We start from the raw sequence: 22,513 nt of genomic DNA, 5'->3' as shown, positions 1-22,513 counted from the left end.
GCAGTGGCTCTCTACCTGCGGGTCACAACCCCCTTTGAGTTGATGACTTTTTCACAGGGGTCACCGAAGACTATCAGAAGATACAGATATTATGATTCATAACAGCAGCAAAATTATAATTATGAAGTGGCAAAAAAATAATTTTCTAGTGGGGAGGCAATCACAGCATGAGGAACTGTGTTAAAGGGCTGCAGTTTTAGGGAGGCTGAGAACCAAGGTTATAGGGGAACTCAGGAGAACTCCACGCATGAGCATAAGGAGTACAAGAGGGCGAAGAGGGAGCCGAAACCGTGCAGAAGCTGTGCAGACCAGGCCTAATTCATACACTTGGTCACAGCAGATATTCGGAAGCATAACAAGTTCCACTCTTCTTGGCTAAATTTGTAAATTCTCCTGTATTGCTTTGGTATTTTGATATTGAAACATTATGGATTTGGAAGCATAACTGCTGTAGCTTCTATTATGAACAGAACAATGTATTAAATAATTTCTGAATTCAATACATCCTGTTCATCCATCATTTGACAAGCCGGTCAGCAGACTAAGTCAGCCAAAGTTAGGAGGCAAGAGTTAAGTTTCTCATCCCTTGCATTTGGGTGTGTAGGTTTAGAAGGATTTGACCAGTGTAGTCATTTCTGAAGTCAAAAAAGTCAAAAAAGAAGAAGAAGAAGAAGAAGAAGAAGAAGAAGAAGAAGAAGAAGAAGAAGAAGAAGAAGAAGAAGAAGAAGAAGAAGAAGAAGAAGAAGCCAGTTTTGTCTTGTTTGATGTAACACAAGTGCTGAGAGCCTCCCTGGCTTGCCATAGAAGAATACAACTTCTTTAAGACTGATCAGACAGGTCATGCCAGTCATTCCTGACTTCTTAACCACCAGATCCTTCCCCATCACACTCAGTGTGGAACTGGGTGTCTGTGCATGTGTGTGTATGCATTTATGTGTGTGTCTAAGTGTGTACCTGAGTGAAAGTAGGTATATGTGTGTGTTTGTGTGTACAGGTACATATGTGTTATACATGTGTGCATGCATTTGTATGCATATGTATATGTATGTGTATGTTTGTATGTTTGCTCATAAGTGCAGTGTGTGTATGTATGCATGTATGTACAAATTCATTTGTAATTGATCTTATAGTGAAAGACAAATTGTTTATGAGCACAAACTTATGACATTTGAAAATGGATTCCTTACTGACCAGTCCCCATTAAAAGAGCAACAAAATAATAAGAATTGGGATTCTAGTGGGTGATCCTACATATCCCCTGGATGTCTATGAGCCTCATCTGGGTTATTACATTTTATAGAGCTCTGAGGAAGTAAATGGGTTAACATATGAAAGATGACCACAGTGGGTGGTACACAGGTGTTCAATAAACAGTAATGCAATCCAAATTTATCTTTCTTGATATCTATCATAAGTGTTCAGAATTGGGATTTTAGTTTCCCTGGACAGTACCATAAACGGTTTTTACTACCTATCAGAGTTCAATTTTTTTGATTTATAATTTCTTCATGCTGCTAAGTAGGGATCCAATTTTCCCTTTTTTACTGTTAGTGAAGGCCCACAGCTGTGAAAACTGCCTCAAACACTGAGTCACTGGGAGGATCAGGAAGCTCATGTTTTGTCTTTTGTGTGTGTGTCAATTTCAGAGGTGACGTTTCAGAATGTATTCTCACCTCTGATGCTATTATTATAGCCTGGAATTTTAAAATTTCTATGTATTGATAATACCCAGAAAATGAGAATATAATTACTATAACATTGTCTAAAGTCAACTTAAGATTTGTTTGTTTTGTTTAGAGTTGTGGTCATGGTGTCTCTTCACAGCAGTAGAGGCCTAACTAGAACAATGCTTTTTTTTAATGACAAGGCCTCAGGCGATGGCGATACTTTTATTTTCATTCCTGTCCTTTCCGCTGTGTCTCTAAGGCCAATGTGAGCAGTGCCATTGGGAATAACCAAAGGAGTAAATTCATGGGGACATTAGAAACAAACATTGAAAAGTTTGTTTCTTTTCGTGGATCCATTACATTAAAACATACATCTGTCTTGAAACGTTGGTAAAAATTAAATATATTTTCATGCACAGAAATTTATATTGCTTTTTAAATAGATACTAAAAACAGGTATGTGTTTAGAACAGGTTTTTTTCCCTCTTTCTGGATATAAATGGTTAAACTTTGTTTTTAGTTCCACCCATCAACAAGATGTTATTAGAAACGATGTACAAATCCCCTTTGCTAATGAAGCGATGGCAGAACAGAATGTACTGCTGGCTTATTGCTGAGCCCTTATCCGGCAGTAAAAGCGGCCATCTCTTAATGTTTCATATGTGGTCCTCATCTTTTGGTTGTAGAACTGTGTCACAAAACTGAAGAAAATCTCCTTTGTCTTACTGCAGTAATCCTCACTAGTAACTATCCTAGATTAGGTTCTCGATTTGAATAAGTAAATGAGGGGTGAGTCAGGTGGCTCAGTGGTCATGTCCCCTTTGCTATTCAAGGGGACCTAAGTTCACTCACTGGCTCCTAAGTGTAGGACAAGAACTCTGGGCAGCCAATGCCCTCTCTTAGCCTCACTTCAGCACCATCATGAACACACACACACACACACACACACACACACACACACACACACACACACACACACACACCACATGCACACATGTGTCCAGTTGCCATAGACAACTCCTTTGGGGGTTAATTTTAAAAGCCCACTTAAGACTAACTGTGCTCTGAAATTCTGAAAGGGCCGAGGCATCCCACAGAGGTGATTAGACATTGTGATGCATGTGTTTTATCTACGGTATAACTATAGATTTAGCTTTAAGGGTAGTATTTATTTGAAGATATTATGTGAAGATATATTTGTATAGGTAACTTAAAGATAGTGTTTTAAAATGAATATTCTACTCTGAACTTAAGGAAGGTGAGTTGGGAGACCATGAGGTGTGGTATCAGGTTATTGAAACAGAATCTCAGTCACTTCTGATAGAAAAGTCCTTCGCAATCTTTAAATCTCCTGGTGGTTTTCTCACCAGGTGTCATGTGTAGTAAAGCAGATTTCTCAGGTCTCTCCCCACGATGCTGTTAGTGACATATAAAGAAGAGGTGAATCCCAAGTGTCCTAGTACAAGCCCTGTAGGATGCCTATATGATGATGGCCACATGTGTGTGCATGGAGGGGGAGTCAGTCGTGGGCCTTGTTTTTATTTTATCACCCTAGAAATAGGTGTCAAGCATCCAGTTGGATTTTCTTCAGGTTGTTTATTTAGACATTAGGAGAAGAGGGAGAGAAGAGAAAGTGAGGGGAAGAAGGGACAGCTTTAGGAAGCTCCCCGTGGGTCTTCTCATCCTGATCTTGTGTGACACGTAGAGTCAAGTTTCCTTGACTATTTGAAGCATATAAAATTGCTGGTTTTTATTGGTCAGAATGGTAAAATACCAGCAATTTCATGTGCTACAATGTGTGGGCCAATGAGAAACACCCATGTTCCTATTCTAAAGAAGCATTTACTGGTGCTGTCTATGCAAGAGACCGAGAGAAACTGAAGGCCCAGCTCGAGTCCCTTGGTCTGGGCCTCGGTCATTTTATTTTCCTCATTGTTGGTTGGTTGAGTCCTACAACTCTTAAGAATAATCTCCAAAGTCTTTTCTTTGTGAGTTCTCATGTTTTCTTCTGTTTTTTTCCTTGCTCTCAAAAGTTCCTTATTTTTATTAAAAAATTACTAACTCAAACCCATAGTTTTTGTTTTCACTTTCTAATCAACGTGAGGGAAATATTTCATGATCTAAAATTTTCATAACTACACTTCAAGGCCATAAACTACTCCTTTAAGTGGATAGTTTATTAGCCATTCTGGATTTTAGGCCCAATTGGGCAGTCGAGTCTGTGCTTAAAGCCTTTTCTGTTGTTTCAGGTTCTTTCTCTAGGAGAGGATCCCCAAAGTGAGATTACTTGGTCAAATGGTCCGAGCACAGAAAAATCTCTTGATACATGTCAACTACAAATCTCTTTGTTTTCAATACTCCTTGGTATATGAAGTTTGACTCCTCATCATTCACAGGATATGCGAAAAAGGAAAAAAAAAGCTCTCTTTAAATGGCCTGTCTACAGGGTGGTCCAAAACCATACTCAGGGATAATGCAATGTTGTAATCTGCACAGAGAAAAGGAGTTTGGAGTTGTTTCTGTCCATCCTCCACTCCCTCCCAAAAAACAAAAAAACACAAAACAAAAGCCTACCTTGCTTTTTCTGAGAGGCACCCCTTTGAATAAGCAGATAGCAAAACAACTAAACTGTCCAGGCTCACAGGATTCCTCCTTGTCCTCTTTATAGTATTTTGCCTTGAGGAAATGAAGAAAAAGGAGACCAAGGGTTAGCCTGTGTTTAAGGAATTTTCTAGAGAATAAGTTTTAATTTTTACCTCTTAGGAAAGACGTAATAACAGGCAGCTTGTGCTTTGGTTTAGATCAGTGGTTCTCAGTTTTCCCAATACTTCAGCTCTTTAATACAGTTCCTCATGTTGTGACAATCCCCAACAATAAAATTATTATTTTTGTTGCTACTTCACAACTGTAATTTTCCATTGTTATGAATTTTCTATTGTTTTTTATTGTTATAAAAGACTAAATTTGAAGGAAACAGTTTAATAAGACATTCTAGAATGTACTAGCATTCACTACCATTACTGCAAGGGTCTGATGTCATTGTCTCCTATGTATTTCTACGTATAAAGGCTTCATGACATGAATTATCCTTAATGTTAATAGTTAAAATAGATTGGCATGGATGTCAACAATATACAACTCCTGTGAAAGGATTGTGTGACCCTAAAGGAGTTTTGCTTCACAGTTTGAGAACCGCTGGTTTACATGGGGTTTTGGCTTAACATATATGGCTTGTTAGAGGTGACTCAGTGCTGGTCAGTTATCCTTCCATAGGCATTCTCGGAGATCCCTATGTGCTTCTTGTAAGGCATATGAATAATACATGGCTATTTGAATGTACTGAAGCAAGCAGAGACCAAGGTTGATGTCATTCTACTAGTTCTGTGTCTAATAAAACAAGATGGATGATGGATGAATGTCTGGTTCTGGTGCCATCATTTTGGGAGCAATAGGCAGTGGGAGCAGAGCATACAGAGAGAATAGATCACAGAATTAGGACTCCGTTGCCTGGTGTGTTGGGCAACTGCTTCTCTGTCCTGGTGTCTCAAAAGGAAGCATCTCATGATGTCAAAAGATGTCAAAAGTCCCACTGATTTCTCATTTTCCTTTAATATTTTCTGGTGTATAAAAGCAAAAGCACAAAGTTTACACATGACATTGATTTTGACATTTGCTGTCAAAATGTTATCTTTCGACAGCAAAATGGACTCTTAAAAACTAAGAAGATATAATTACTTTAAAATGATTTGAGGTTAAACAAGACTTTACTGGATTCCATGAATATTATTAGCATGTGTAAGAAAAAAACCCTGCAAAGTTCAAGTTGAAAAGATTCATCAGAATTCATGGATTCATGGGAAAACTCATTGGGAGTGAGTGGGAAAGACTGTTGGAGTTGTGGAGGAGTGTGCATATGCCTTCGGGGTTATTTAGTTGAAATCTGTCATGCATGCACCATATGCATAGGTCTTTCAATCTGTCCTCTGTACATGTGCTGAGGCTGCCACAAAGCATATTAAATCTACTCAAAAGAGGTCCTTCCTTCTAAAGTGATTTCTAAACTGACCTTGGCCAGATTGTCCTGTGGCTGTTGAGATCATTCAGTTGGTGGCAGCTCTTTGTCTGGGAGAAGAAGCACAAAATAACCCATCACCGAGGACAATGAGAAGCTGTAGTAGGTGCTGGGAGGGACTAGTGACAACTGGAGAACTCACTGGAGTACCATGAAAAACAAATTTCCCGAGAGAAGCAGGGTGTAAGTCACTCCTTCTAGAAACCAACTAAAGTTGTTAAAAGAGCTCTTCCACGCTCTGGTGTCCTCTCTTGTGGGTATAGCTAAATATAATATAATCATTTATGTTTTAAAGGGCTAAGTTTGAAGGAAACAGTTTAATAAGACAATCTAGCATGTACTAGCATTCACTACCATTACTGCAAGGGTTTGATGTCATTGCCTCTATGTCTTCCTACGAATAAAGGCTTTATGACATGAATTATCCTTAATGTTAATAGTCAAAATAAATTGGCATGGATATCAGTAAGTTTTCTCCACAAATTATATTATTTTTGCAAATTAGTGTACCCTGTACATTTTATCAATTGATGAAAGAAAGTTCTGCTTATAGGGAACCAATTAAAAAATTCTGTAGGCTGAAAATTTGTAGATTGAATGTTTATAGGGTATGGAATATCAATCAAGTCAAATCAATCTTTTTAGTTTTGGTAAGGATGACAAGAATTAAAAATGGGTTATACATCTAGAGAGGGGAGGAGGAGGAACAAACAGAATTTTTAAGAAGCAAAGTACTCTTCTATTTCTAAACACTTGTTAAAGTGATTTATGAAGAAGCTGTGAGTTACACATTTCTATCCCTCCGTGCGAACTCACATTATGCACTCTCTGAGATTTGAGTGTATCTGAAAAGTTCGTGATGCACATGTGTGGGAAGTGTTGGAAAGAAGTCCAGGAAGCCTCCTGAGAAAGGGTGACTCATTCTGTGGCACAGAAGGGGAGGAGAACAACGTTTGGCTGGAGGAGGCAGAGCAGTCTCTGTGTGTGCATTGTCTGTCTTTGTTTTCTCTAGGCTTGTTTCAGTCACTCCCTATTGCTCTGAAAAGACTTGAGAAAAAACAGCTTATAAGAGGAAATATTTATTGTAGCTCATGGTTTCTGTTCCTGGTTGGCTGACTTGATTGCTATGGGTCTCTAGTAAAGTAGAATGTTGTGTTGTGGAAAGCATGGGAGAGTCACTAGATGGCTCACATGGGACAGAGTTAACTTGTCATGGGCTCACCTCTGGACCTGCCTTTTCCCCTAGTCTCCTCCAGCTTTAGCTTCCACTGTTTACCAAGATGCAATTCAGCTATGTTCTTTTATTTTTCTGGTTCTGGTGATCCAACTGAGGGTCTTACACTTGCTTTATAAGCACTATACTTCTGAGGTACCCCAACCACAGCCCATCAAATTATGAACCCATATTAAAAAGATGAGAACCATCATGAAGCAAACTCTTCCTGTAAGTCCCGCCTTTGAACATTGCTAAATTGAGGGTCAAGCTGTTTCTGCCCAAAACTTTGGAAAATATTTCAGTCCAAGTACTGGTAGTACCTGTGATGGCTAGTTTTAATTGTCAACTTGACACCATGTAGAATCACCTGGGAAAAGTCTCAATGAGAGATTGTCTGTATCAAGTCAATCTGTGAGAGCATCTGTGGGGTTGCCTTAATTGTGTTAATAGAGGTGGAAAAGTACTCTTTGTGAGTGGCACCATTTCCTGAGTTTGGGTCCTGCCTATGTTAGTGTGCCAAAGCAGCTGAGCACACGTAGGCTGTGCTCATTTTCTCTCTGCTCTTGAATGTGGATGTGACTACAAGTTCTTCACTTGACTTCCCCATGATAATAGGCTGAGACTTTGAACCATAAGAAAGATAAACCTTTTCTGCCTTAAGTTGCTTTTTGACAGGCCATTTTATCACAACAAAAAGAATAAAACTGGGGCAGTGAGCTTCTTTTTCTTAGAGACTGGGCTATAGACCCCAGTGGAACCATATCAAACAAACAAGAGAGCTTGTTTTAGAGTTCTCTAAGTGGACTGAGACATACAGATACCCATAGCCAAGCACTGGATGGAGGTCTGGGGTCCCTATAAAGAGTTGGGGGAAGAATTGAAGGAACTGAAGAAGATGGCAACCCCATAGAAGAAACAACAGTGTCAACTAACCTGGACCCCTGGGAGCTCCCAGAGACTGAGCCGCCAACCAAAGAGCACACACGGGCTGGTATGAGGTCCCTGGCACATATGTAGCAGAGGACTGCCTTGCCTGGCCTCAGTGGGTCGGGATGCACCTAATCCTGTAGAGACTTGATGCCCCAGGGTTGGGGGATACCTGGGAGGAACCATCACAGAGGCAAAGGGGAGAAGGAGGGGGGAAAGAAGTCTGTAAGGGAGGACTGGGAGGGGCAGCATTTGGATGTAAATAAATAAAATAATTAAAGAAAGAAACAGAGCTGGGAGGGAGCGATAAGAAACAGAGAGACATAGAGATAGGGAGTCAGAGAATATGAAAGGGGGTTTATTATAGGTTTGAGTTTCATTACAGGGACTGGATTTTTCAACAATGGATGTCTACATGCTGAATTCTGCTCAGCCCAAGAAAAAGGACAGACACTTCAGCAATCAAGTCTTTTGCTGAGAGCCTGATGGAACCCTGTTGAGTTCCTGGTAAGGAGTTCACATTGGAAGACCAAGGTAGTATCTAACAGAGTGGAAGTCCTCTTTTGGAGCAAGAGGCACTCACACAAGAGCAGGCCTACTACACACATCCTTTCCTCAGACCTCTTTGCATACACACTGCTTGTTGGAAGGCACCACTTATATTGAATGTACTTTCCCCTTTTGATTTCTCTCTGAAAATACTGTCAAATACATACCCAAGGTTTGTCTCCTAAAAGTCACCCATTTCCCCACAGTAAATTAGTCAATATGCTCTACAACCGAGACTAACTTCATAAATCCTCTCTTTGGTAATTTGATACCCAACCACATATTCTACCTCTTGATTGATTTTTAAATATGGACAATAAAGAAGTCAAAATTCTTCCTGATGTAAGACTATCACAGATACAAATAAAAACACACCAGAGTTCTCCCCAAAATAGGTAGTGCAGCTCCTACTTGTTTTTTTGAGGTCACGTAATGTAGGTATAATAATGTAAATTTAACAAACCTCAAGTTCTCAGTTCATATTACAGTATATGACAAAGGAATAGGAAAAGAGTGAATAGATGCTTTTTTTGTGTGTGTATACAAGCATATTCTTTACAAAATAGGAAGGAAATACTCTTTATTCTTATCCTTGTTTTCATAATTTATATACCTGGTCACATGGCCACAACTAATATTCGCAACTACTTTTTCTATACCCACCTCTACATTCAGCAAACACCTCAGCACGTTTTGCTTCATTCCAGAAAGGTTGGAATTGCTTATTGTTGGATGGATTGGGTTGTTTCCGACGCCATGATCAGCCCAACCACATGGTTCCATGGACTTTAGAACTGGTCGGGTGGGAGAAATCGAGGGTTTGGAAGGCAGGGTAGAGAATTCCTAGAGTGGGAAGTCATAGTTTAGGCAGTAACATCTGGGCTCCCAGGGATACAGAGGTGGACAAAGACTTTTCGTAATGGATGGAGGCCAGTCAGTCTACATTCCGGCAGTGTCTGATTTAAAGGAGGCTAAATTCTGAATTCAAAAGTCATAGCCTCATTTGTTTGGAAGAGGAAACTTTCAGACAATGTTTTTCAGGCAAGATTATTGCTGATAGAATTAATCCAAATTTACAGTGAGAAAGAATTGGAGAGTGATGCAGCTTAATAAGGAAAGGAGTGTGAACTTGGTTAAAATGGAACTTGAAATCTCAAACAGAGCAGACTGAGCCTCTCTGAAAGAGAGTACCACCATTCAGGATGAGCCTCTGATTTTGTATAAGGGCAACACGGTTTGTCTTGAGGAAAGGAACCCATGAGGCATCAGTTTCTGGACTGGTTATTTTTCCCATCAATGTGATCAAACACTTATAAGAACTTCAGGGAAGAAGGGTTTCTTTCAGCTCATGCTTTGAGGGCACTTCATGGTTGGAAAGTGCACGTGGGAGTGACTTGCAGCTGTCATATCAGTACTATTTGTTGATCTTCTCATATCTAGGCAAGTAAGAAAGCAAAGATTAGGGTTAGAACCACGGTCAGATTATAGCACTGTAACACCCTACCACTGAAGCTCCAGCTTGTAAAAACCAAACACTGTCCAGCAAGAGACCAAGCATTCTTACACATGGACTTTCATCCAAACATTAGATGAAAATGTCTAAGATGCTATGGACCATACTGAACTGGTAGAAAGGGTAACAGAGTTGGACCCCCATATACAATGGAGCAAGGCATATGGTGTGAACAGCTTCAGAGAACATCAATCACATGCTAACTCTAACCAAGGCCTCTCAGGAAAGGCAGTCTCACTACTTCAGTAGAGGAGACTTCGTGCTTTGTGGTGACATATGGACATATGTGACCAACTGGCAAGTTGCAGTTTTGACATAATGCGTGGACCTTGGTGTTCTACTGCTGTGAAGAGAAACCATGACCAAGGCAGCTCTTATAAAGGAAAGTGTTTCATTGGAAGCTTGTTTTCAGCCTCTGAGGCTGAGTCCATTATCATTATAGCAAGGAGCAGGACAGCACGCAGGCAAGCATAGTGCTGGAGGAGTAGCCGAGAGATTCACGTCTATATCCTTAGGCAGCAGACATGAGAACATGAGACTGGGCCCGGCATGAGTTTTTGAAACCTCAAAGCCCACCTCAGCAACACACTTACCCCAACAAGGACATACCTAATCCTTCCAAACACTTCACCAATCAGAACTGAGTACACAGATATATGACCCTCTGAGGGCCATTTTCATTCAAACGACCACAGTCTGCCCTGGTGGCTGGCACACTAATGAGACTGGCAAGGATATGGGGGCTGATGCCATCAAACATGACAGGAGGCTTCACTCATCCCAACAGCAGGAGAAGAAACCAGGAGCTATGCAATATTGGAGGAGGAGGGCATTCGGACATCCCACGTGAATGGGGAAAATTCTGTAGAATGAAGCTAGAGACGCAGCAGTGATTTGTGATTTAACTTCCACATACAAACTCAAGTTTGTCTCTCTCTTAGCTATTTATGATCATGGTGACCCAAAAAACTTAAAGGTTTAAGGCTTATGTAAACTCCTGGTTTCAGAAAGTTCTACCATGGCGGAGGAGGTACGGTGGGAAAGCTTACGTCATGCTGGACAGGAAGCAGAAAGCAAGGCAGTCACAGGGCCCAGCAAAGGCCCACCCCCAGTGATTTACTTCTTGTGGCAAGTCCTCATCCCCTAAATCTTCACAGGAGCCTGCACAGTACATTTTATGTTTCAACCATATTGTCTAACACACTTTCTGGAAGAGGATGTTCTGTATTATAGTCATTTTATGCTCATGAAAATAACCCCTGAAAGTAGAATTTGTATAAGGAAGGCATTGAGTGAGACAAAGCGTTCCTGGAATGGAAGTGCGCGTATTTTTGGCGAATTATTTCTGAAGACAAGCCCGAGCCAGGGTCTAAGAGGGCAGTGACTCAGGGTTGGACTATCTGAGGGAAGTCCCTCCTTCAGCCGAAGTACTTCAGACACCTGTGCCCTCTATACACGTATGTCTTCTCTGTCCTCTTCATTCATGGTAAAATTGCTTTTCAAGTCAGAATCTACCAACATTCAAAGCTGATGTACTTTGTCCTTTCCTTTTTATTGTCTACTCTGTAACAATCCAATGGTTATCACTAGGCCTAGACAGATATCAAAAATAAGGCTAATAGGAATCGCCGCCGCCGCCACCACAACCACCACCACCACCACCCACCATCACCACTTACCATCACCACTACTCACCATCACCATCACAATAGACTGAGCACTGACAAGAGGTAGAACCATTGTCTCCACAGGTCAGAGTGAAAACCCTCAGCATGTGAGATTTACTTTTTAGTGAGATGGTCTGACAAGTGGCAGGAAGCCCCGAGTGCTTCTTTAGATCTTGTAAATAGGATCCTGTGAGGGAAAGACTGAATTGTGAACCACACCTTGGACACCTTCACGTTATGGTTGATTTCCTTGACTTCTCCTCATCCCTAACTGTCTATAAAAGCTGTAAAAGCAAGTTTCCTACAAAAGACCGTGGCCTCTGACACAAAGCCTATTTGGTTATAAAGCAAGATTAAATGGAATTTCCAACAAATACCGAGATATATGGTTTTGTGTCCTGCTCTTTCTCCCAGGGTGATTACGTTGTTCTGGATGTTGTTTTCGTCTGTATACAGGCAAGTGGAGAAACCATAAAACAATTGTGCAGAGGGCCAATTCCTGCTTGTTTTTGGAAAAACTAGAGATCCCAGCGTGTAACCAAACCCTGGCCTGTCTTGTGATGTGGATGGCACACGTGTGATGTTTACCACATGATAAAATTACAGACTGGGAATCTGAAGGGCATGGCTTTTCCCTTTTACTGCCTGCAGCATCTCCATGCAGGGCACAGCGGCCAAGAGAGAGCATTGGAGTGTCTTTGCTTTGCATGCTTATGCTAGCTAACCAGAGCTCCTCTGCCCCCACATGCCAAGTATGTGCCTGAAACCACACCTCCTCCTCTATTCTATTTGACCTCCAGAGTAGCCAAATTCAGTAAGTGACATCATCCCCTCTCCTGGCACTGTCCAGGCCAACATCAGCCGCTCTAATACACGTTTAGGCTTATCACTTTAGGGAGATACATCTCACTCTGTGAAAGTGACTTATGAACTGAATTAAATACACTTACCTCTCATTTTAAACTGGGTTTGTTTACTTGTGCTCTCTATGGGCCTGGGAGCTTCTGGAGGGCAGGAACCTTCTCTAGGTCCTATAACTGCCCATGGTCAGTATACAAACAACAGGTTCCTGCAGGGTCTTTTTGTTTGTTCTGTTTGTTTTTGATGACAGTCATTCTTATGAAAAAATCTACTCATTTGACTATGGAAACGTGTTTAAATTGCAAACAAGTTTGCCTTAGTGTAGTCACTTAAAAGCCACCAGCTTGGATTGCAATAAAACTCGAGACAACTTTTTTAACATGGTAACTATCAGTATAACCTACTGGCCTTTAACTTGGCTGCGGTACCAGCACAGGACATGGCCTTGTCTCCATGACCTCTTCCACTCTGAAAAGGTGCCTGAGAGTCTCAAGTGCACTGTGATCGGAGGGATAGAAAGAATCAGTTATCTGCTCCCTGATGGAGAATCATGATTTTTTTTTTTTACTATGGCTGCTATGTAAGGAATCTGTTACCATTTATCTTTCCTTGGTATACCTAACTTAAGAAATAAAACCATATGGATTTCCCTGGGAAGGGAAATTAGAAGAGATATCATAGGTGGATTGGGGGTGGGTGGGTATGGGAGCACTTGGATCAGGTCTGGGGAGGATGGAGGATGAGAGGGCAGGGAGAGACAACTGGAGTTGGCATTTGGCAGGTGAGGTAGGAATTCCCAGGAATCTATGAGGGTGACCCTAGCAAAGACTCCTAGTAATGGGGGATACAGAGCTGGCCATCTCCTATAACCAGGCAAGATGTCCCGTGGAGGGGCTGCAATGCTCACCCAGCCACAAAACCTCTAACCTCCAATTTGTCCTGCCTACAAGATGTGCTAGGGTTAAGGTGGCAGAGAAATGGTAGGAGTGGACAACCAATGACTAGTCCAGCTTGAGAGCCATGCCATGGGAAGGAGCCTACTCCTGGCACTGCCCAGAAGGTCAGGAACCAGAGCTGAATAGCTCAGAGCCAAAGATAGAACCAAATATGACTGACAAAAACCAAACCAAACCAAACCAAACCAAACCAAACGAAACCAAACCAAAAACCCTACAAAGTTTCCACCCTGCAGTTGCTTCACAAGTCTGCATTTTATCAGTTGCAGTTTTCTGGAATGGTCTCTGGTACAGGGAAAGGTCTATACTTATCTCTGAGGATTTGGAGCCAGGATCTGCAGATGAGAGACACCACAAGGTGTCCACCTCTCTGGATTTAGATTGTCTTTCTCAGTACGATCTTTCCTAGTTCCATCCATTACCTGAAAATTCCATGATTTCATTTTTCTTTATAGCTAAATAGTGTTTCATACTATAGTATACATGTAGCAGAAGTGTGGTTTCTTATCTATCCTTTTTCTATTTTAACATCATAGTCAGGAGAGGAGATAGCGCAATTAGTGTTGGCTAAAGATACCCAAATTCAGATCCTCGTCACCATCGTAAAAGCTGAGTATGGCAAAATGTATCTGTGACTTCTAGTACTGAGACGCAGAAATAGGTGGACACCCCAGGCTCACCCATTAGCTAACCTAGTGGAATAAGTAGGCTCCAAGCCCAACGATAAATTCCATCTCAAAAGGCAAGGTGAAGAGAGATAAAGTAAAATATGTGACTTTGACTTAACCTCCACATACACATGTATACCTACATACAAACACCCCCACCATATATATGTAGATATACATATATAATATTACACATTTTGTCAAAATATATTTGTTAACAATATTTCTCTTTTTTTAGTAGAAATAGACTTAGTTCTGGATAACGCTAACTTCCGACAGTCTACTGCTCATTTCAGCAGCTTGGAGTTATTTGATAACTGTATATTGTGCTCTGAATCTTTTCTGAAGTTTCACTTTCATCTTGGAGTTATCAGAATGTTTTCCAGCATTTGTTTATGGCTTTGGCTTTTGGCCTGAGAGTCATATTACCACCGCACAATCCTGGGTTTAGTGTAAGGAAAAGGCCCATTTATATCTCCACACTCTGTGTAGCAAGACAAGCTCATCGTAATTGTCTGAGCTCCGGAAGCCCAACAGTGGAACTCACGCTCCAGAGCTGTGTCGGTTGAGAGCTCTGAGGCTGAGTTTATGAGTTATAACCCTTAATCCAAATGAAATATAATTTTATTTGAGGTAGATCTGCAAGTGAGAGAATGACTATTAATTCTACAGTTCCAAAATAACTAATGTGCTTGGTTGGAAGCCAGGTACACTGTGAGCCCTGCATTTAAGTGTTCATATGGGAAAAGCAGAGGGAGACTTTAACATATGGATTCCAAGAAGTAAATGCAACCATTCCATACAAGAAATATTGAGTTATTCTTAGTACTTTTTAATGTGTGGTTGACTATATATTTTTGAGTGGTGCCATTTTTAACACTTGGCAATTCAGGCCACAGATCCTCATTTCCTGAGGAAATTTTAATAACTCACTCATTCACACAGCAAACACTTAGTGGGGATTGATCGTATAGTATTGTATTGTGCTTGGTTTGATGAAAAACGCAAGGAAAGAAGAAACAACATCTGTTTTTATTGAATTACAATATTGATTGAAAATAAACCTAGTAGAATAAGCCAGCACGTAAAAAGCAAAATAGAACTATATGATGATTAACTGTATATTAATGTATTAAATTTTTCTGTTAAGGGCATGGACCCATAGTTGACATTACTTAAGAGGCTGAGGCAGGAGGATGTTTTGAGCCTAAAAACTCAAGACCAGCCTAGGCAACAACGAAGGACTGTCTTTGAATGAATGCATGAATAGATGAAAAAAAAGCATCTGGTGGCAGTGCCATTTGACTGTGAGAAAACATTATGACCAATGTACCCTGAAGAAGAAAAACTTCATTTGGCTGAGAGGTTACACCCGTCTACAAGAGAAGTGAAAGCAGGAGCTGAGGCAGACTTGAAGGAATTCTACTTACTGTCTTTCCCCCATGGCTTGCTCAGCTTGATGTCACATACAACACAGTACCATCTGACCAGAAGCTGCACCACCCATGGAGGGCGGGCCTTCTCTTATGATTAATTAATCAAGACAATATCCTGGTGGACTTGTCCATGGCTCAATCTTATGGAAACAATTCTACTGAGATTCCTTTTATTCCGATGACTCTAGTTTGGGTCAAACTGACAAAAACTAACACATGTTGTCTACCACACTATATAATACAGGAAAAGGTTTAAAGAATCTGCCTTTGAAGAACTGATAATCCGATGGGTCTGAGGGTTTGTGAGGTGAGGTATGATAATTAACCTCTCTTAAGCCACCTCAGTCACCATGAGAACACAGTTGACACACCATCTGTGAGAACCTGCTTCAGAAAAACATAGGAGTTTGAGGAGCTTTGGGGAAGAGAGTGCAGTCAGTTGCCATGTGTCTTCACAAATATTGAGAAGGCGAAGAGGAAGGGGATTGCTTGAAAACAATCTTTCCTTGAAGAGCTGTGTCATAGTCTGCAAGAGATTTAAGTGTTACATTGCTAAATGCTATGATCTGTGTGTCTTGATACATGAGTGCCAAAGCTAAGGAAATGGGATAGTAGGCCTGGCAAGAAAAGCATCACAAACAATGGGACCAGAGGCACAGGAAAGCAGTCTGCATAAAGAGGGAGTCTCATACTGAAATGTAAGAAAATAAAATTAATTTAGGGATAATCAGCAACTGACTGAAGTTTTGGGCCAAATCAGATATAAATTTAAAATATTTAAAAACATAAAATGTCATATGGGTGCTACTTATTCTAGGTTGTGGCCTCATGTTATAACGCTTGGACAAAGGCTGGGTTGAAATCACGGCTTCACCATTCTTTGCCTGGTTGAACAGATGTTTTAACTTCTCTGTGTTTTGTCTATGAAAGGGGGAAGTGGGAGCTACTGTCCCACAGAACTATTATGGCAATTCAATGAACTGGTATTTTAAAATGTCAGAATTAGAATAGCTTCCTACCCATCCATCTGTCAATCTATCGTTCATCTAGTATCTGACTCACCTAGTCATAAATAAAAGGTTATTCATAAGGTAATAAGGAACACCAGAGATTTTTAAGCAGAGGGAGAGGAAGAGGAGATTGGTATGGATACTTCTGTATACCTGATTTCATGAATATCTGTATAAACGCACTGGATCTTGGATCCGGACAGATGAATGCCACACAATTTGAAGGGGAGGCATATTTCAAAGAAGTCAGGGTATAAAGTTGGGCACGTAAGCACTTGTAGTTGGATACAACTTTGAGGCGGAGGTATTCAGAGACTGCAAAGAGTCTGGGACCATTGACAACTAATGGGGAAGTTATGCACGGATGGACCTCAAAGCTTCATAAATGAGGTTGACTGCACTTAGTCTATATTTGCTCAAATAATAATCATCATTAGCTAGAATTTAATCTTTCTTTGTGCTTTTGTGCAGTTCTTTTGCCATCTGTTCTAGGAACAAGTCAGGATGTCGGTGTTGTGTAAGTAGAAAGTGAATTCTAAAGGAGCTCTCTTACTTGAAACTGTGTCCTGGAGCAGGTCATTAAATTACAAAGACAGAAGCGGAGGAGCTGAACTTTCCAGACACTTAGATTTATCTGAATGATGTCAAAAAATCATTTCAGTTGGGAGCTTTTTTTTTTTAAATGATGAAAGAAAGCAAAACAAAAAGTAGGTCATGAAATGACCCCAAGGCAAAGTCTTAAATCTTAGAGGTCAGTAGGGCAGTGTGCTTTAAAAACTTTAATTACAGCGCTTAATTCTTCAGTGGGCTTTACTGTGTCCTGGTAAGGCTGTTCACTCCCATATAGCACAGCCCATAATGTCACCCGAGGTTTCCTTCCAGCTTTCCAGGTAGTAAAGCAGCTTGATGTGTTTTTGTTTCATTAATCTTTACTCTGAGGCTAGTGATGAGTTCATCCAACTCTTTTCCATCATGTTGAAAATTCTTTTCAATTAAAAACCCATCTCCACACACGGTATTAGCATTAAGAGAGACCCGTTCCGTCTAAAACAACAAACACTGAGATATCTCAGGAATTGTCTCAATAAATCATTACAAGTAGAACTGACTTCACGTTCCTTCTTCTTCCTCTTCTTCCTCTTCTTCTTCCTCTTCTTCTTCCTCTTCTTCCTCTTCTTTCTCTTCTTCTTTCTCTTCTTTCTCTCCTTCCTCTTCCTCCTCCTCTTCTTCCTGAGTGAGAGTTTAGCTGATGAGAATTTAGCCTCTCTGGTTTATTCGCGTAGGGGTCAGTTTCATCACACTGCCTCAGTAGTTAACTATGAAATACTTTATGCAAGACATTATGATTACAAAGGCAATAAAAGAAACAGTTAAAAGCAGGAGAAACTGTGCAGGGACAGAGGATTAGGAAGACTATTGATGAAATTGTGTGCATTTCTTCAGGCCCCGATGTGCAGAAAGCGTGCAGTGCGTGAATAATTCATGTAGAAATTCTATCGTGAAGTTGTATCAGTTTCCGCAGTAAAACCTGGCTGTGGAGGAGGAAAATACATCAACATCTGTGACAAGCTCTATGAAGAGACAGTGGCAGAGCCTCACAGGCACCAGGAGCAAAGCAAAATATCATAAATTCCCTTAAGTGTCAAATTTGTGTCGGCTGAATAATGACACCATATGTCTGGGGTGCCGTGTCACCATAGGCTGCTCTGAAAAAAACACATGGCTTTGTAGAAACGGCTGGCAGCCGAGGAAGAAACTCTGCTGCCTGCTGTCTGACCGACTCAGAAAACAGTTTGCTCAGCAAGGCCAGCTTCTGAGAAGCAGGAAGAATTATTATTTTTGCTGTTGATGATGTGTATACTGTGTTGTCATAAAGTGTCAGCATCCCAACTGGACCAATGTTTAGAGTTGGTGCATGTTAGTATCATTACACAAGTTTTGGTTTCTTATCCCTCAAATGAGTGGGAGCAAGATTTTGTAGGCCACCTTTTATCCCGGGGAAGGCGTTTGTGATACCCTCTATCTTTATATAGCTCTCACACATGGTCCTCAGAACCCTCAGGTCTTATCTTACTCATTCCCGTGGCTTAGGACTCAGATACTGTTTTGTGTTGGGGGAAACTGAGGCACTGAAAGACGGTGTTCACATTAGTCATTAGGAAATCCAGTGTCCCCACTCAGCCTGGCTCTCATTCCTACGGGCCAGATATCTATGAGATGGGATTTCTCGAGCTCTCCTTTCTGCCAGCAGGCACACTCCTGGCCTGCTGCCTGCCCACTGGCTTTTAGGTTCTCCCCGAGTACCTGGATTCTGCAGCACTAGAAGCCAGGATTCTGCATATTGAGCATGGAAATGCTGTTTGTGGAGAGTTCATGCCTGCATATGGCTCCTATGTCTAACTGTCCTATGACAGTTAGGTCCTACACAACTCTTTGGGACAGCCCAGACTCTGAGAAGGCAGCAGCCCTAGCCTAGGCTGGCCTATGCAACAGCTGGTGTTGTACCATCACAATTAGCCCCACTTCACCTAAGGGAGGCCACAGCGATAACTTTCGAAATGGGTTATACTTACCTTTAGTCTCACAGCCATAGGCAGGTAACCCGAACAATTAGGTGACTCAATTTGTTATTAGTTTTCTATGTGAGGAAACAGTGTTTTAGCTTTTAAATAAAAAGCACATGCAAAATGAAGCAGAGAAAGAGAATAGTGGTACCCTTCGATGAAGTCTGTGTATCCCACTCAGTGTGACAATGCAAAGACACTGGGGAGGGGCTTGTGAGGTGGCTCTGAGGGAAAGAGCACTTTGCTCAAAGCTGATGACCTGAATTTGCCCATGCATGCATACACACACACACACACACGCACACACACACACACACACACACAGGCACACACGGACAAACACACACATGCATACACACATGTATGTATATATACATTTATTCACACATACACATATGCATGAACACAAACAGGTACACATGTGCCATCACACATACCCACACACAAAAATTTATCGGTTGCTTCGTTAAAGAAGTAGAAGCTATTGTACTTATATCTGCTGTACAGAGACTCAACGTGAGTCTGAAAAGTGTAGCTTTGGCCCAAAGCAGCCTAAGGCACAACTACAGCTAAGGACATCTTCCCGGCCAGATCCCGTTTTATTCTGTCTCCTTCTATCCTGTCCTGGTTAACCCACTTGCTTGTGCTAATTTAGTCCTGTTTTGGCTGTTTTATGTCTTCCTGGAGGCAGTCTAAAGGTTCTACAGGTTAGGGAAGGCTGCAAACATTATTTCTCCATCCTTCTGCCTCCTGTTTTACTCAGTCATAACCTTCAACTGAACCTGTGACTCCTTTAATTAAAAGAACGCAGGAAAGCAGCACTGTGTCCATTCTTCAGTTCAGACTGAGATGAGCTGAGGGAGACTGTGTTCGGACTATTATCTAAGGGCTTAGGCACAAGTTGAATTGTCTTGGGCATTCTGCTGATAGCAGCCCCCTTCTAGAGTGGAGCAGAAATCGACAGGAGACATATAGTCCAGAGGGAAAACACTTGCCTGGCATGGAGAGGCCCTACATTTGATCCCAGCAAAGGCAGGGGAAGTAAACTAGAGTAGGAATGCCACCCAGTTTGGATCTGATGACATCTCCACTGCTGAAGAAGCTCCTGATCCCACGGCAACTGGTGCTGTCCCTGTCAGTCCCCATGGAGACTGAAGAAAGTGGCTCACCATTGTAATAAGGACATGCGTGTAGATTTATACTCACTTGGATTACAAGCTACATTATTTAACTTCTTCTTTGAACTCTGTATGAGATTTGTTCATGTTGAAACACTTGTATCCTATGAGCCTGGGTAGCTAATCACATGATGGCGTGTAGTTGGATGTGCTGCCCTTAGCATGCAGTTATGATAGACTTTTTCAAGCTGAAGCACATGTTGGAGACAGATCAGGACTGATTAGGTAGGCGGCAGACTTGGTTTTGTCTTTGTTATTTTTAGTGTCTTGAGATTATTTCTGAAGAGTACCATCCACATCAACTTCCTTTTTGTCTGTTTTTCTAAAAGGACAGCGTGTCTTTCTTTATGATGAATGCGGGGACTCTTTGCTGTGCATGTGAGGATACATATGTATATGTGTACATATGTACACATGCATTCAGTGAGATGGCCAATGGATGAACAATAGGAGTAAGCAAATCTTCCATGAATGGCTACCAAACGGATTATCTACCAAGGACATTGGCAGACAGCGAGCTTCTCCTGTATGTGGCTTTGAGAGACTGACAGAGGCAGCTCATCCATGTTTCTTGCACATCCAGACACTGAAGGATTAATGAGAAAATGAAGTGCTCTCTACGCCTGAAACAGAACCCTCTTTGATGTTATCCTTTGGGATAGAGAAATAAGAGCAGAAAGCATCCTACTAATTGATTACTATTTCTTATGGTATCACAGTGATTGATCATGGATTAATCCTCCTAGACACTGGCTTGTTTTGATTCTCTCTTTGAGAAATAGAAACACTGGGAGGTGGGGAATCACTCTTCCCACTTTAACCAAAATTTTGGGTTTCATATTCATGAAGTTAAGTGCCAGTGCTAAAGAATTATGGCTAGATGTTTCTGAAGGCACGGGTTTGGGCTCCTCTGAATTATGTTGAAGTTGGTAACCTTCTTAGTGGACTATAAACAGACCCTTCTTCATTGGCCTCTTCTCTTTACAGTGACATCTGGCTAAATTTCTACAGACAGATGTGATGGAATCATACGCTTTGGAGATGCACTGTAGGGGTCGTTTGACACTTGGAGCTCTTCCTAGCCAGCTGAAAGATGCTCTGATAACATTCAGATTTCGAGACTCTGTCTGAAGCACTGGCAAGAGGCCTACAACCGAGGAATGGATCTTAGGAGTCCAACCTTTTAGCCAATTTGGAAGGATTTGAATTTTTGTTGGAACAATGAAGCCGAGTTCTAAACCCTTTCACCACATGTTATAAATATTAACAATGGAGGTAATGTGGGTGGTGGTGACTTTTTTTTGAAATGGGGATTTCAATCTTGGCTGACATGATAATAAAGTCATTCACTGAGAAACAGAGCAGGAGGCTGTTCTAATTTTACATTTTCCTTTTTTTTTCCTCAAAAGAAAGAGGAATAAGAAACATTGGCACAGTGATTCAGTTTATGGAGGCAATATTAATGGATATAATGGGTCCGGCCAAATTACACAAGTATTTATAGTGTAAAATTTTGAGGAGGCACAGTGCTGAACAGTTAAGCGGGCCAGCTGTGGGGCCAGATTTCCTGGGCTTAAGCAATAGCTCTTGCACTTACAAGCTGTGTAAACTCAAGACATACAGAAGTGAAGCACTTTGCCCAGTTTCTGCACTCTAGTGTCAGCTAGAGTTAGTCATAGGACTTAACTCAAGAATGGCTGCAAGGCTCCTTGTTAGAGCGTGATATCATGCGTGTAGTGAAACCTTAAGTTCTTGATAAGTATTAATAACTGTTCTCTTTATCACAAAAAGTCCCCATGATAAAGTTTATTTACTCCAAGGGGGGAAAAAAGAAAAATTATTTATTTTTTGACATTTATTTCATAGTGTTTTTTAGTACCTTTTAGGTACTAAGAAAGTTGATGGAAAAGTTTAGTTCCCCAAATTATGCATTTGACTTTAAGAATTATCCCCACTATGAAACTCCACCTATTGTTCTTGCTGTGCTGGCTCATGGTCTCAGGTTCTTTTATACCAATCCTTGAGTAGATTCTAGCTTGGGTCACCTCTTATACCTTTCTGCATGGAAGAGATGCTCTAGAATCTTCTTCCTTTTGTTTCTGAACCAAAGCTGTTTCCTCAGTAATGACAGACAAGAGAGCACAGCACCACTTCTTCCCTTGGCTGTCAGCAAAGCAGCTTAAGGCGGCAGTCTTAATGGATACACGCACAGCATACATGGTAGTCATG

The 22,513-nt window shown here is 41.2% G+C and overlaps 1 long non-coding RNA gene across 5 annotated transcripts in view; it reads left to right on the top strand.

Moving 5' to 3' along the window:
- Nucleotides 1-21,645, top strand: part of LOC148005616 (uncharacterized) — a 60,245-nt gene extending 38,600 nt beyond the window's left edge. For 2 of the 5 annotated variants that reach the window (XR_015620603.1, XR_015620600.1), the window contains 2 exons: nucleotides 8,268-8,389; nucleotides 21,272-21,645. This is a non-coding gene — a long non-coding RNA (uncharacterized LOC148005616). Of the gene's footprint in view, nucleotides 1-8,267; nucleotides 8,390-20,613; nucleotides 20,737-21,271 lie in introns of those variants that run through there. The other 3 variants (XR_015620604.1, XR_015620599.1, XR_015620602.1) reach the window with 2 other exon arrangements.
- Nucleotides 21,646-22,513: the final 868 nt, after the last annotated feature.

This window comes from Rattus norvegicus, chromosome 5 (assembly GCF_021556685.1).
Source record: "Rattus norvegicus strain SHRSP/BbbUtx chromosome 5, alternate assembly SHRSP_T2T, whole genome shotgun sequence".
Classification (NCBI taxonomy): domain Eukaryota; kingdom Metazoa; phylum Chordata; class Mammalia; order Rodentia; family Muridae; genus Rattus; species Rattus norvegicus.
This window is presented reverse-complemented; position numbering and strand designations above follow the sequence as displayed.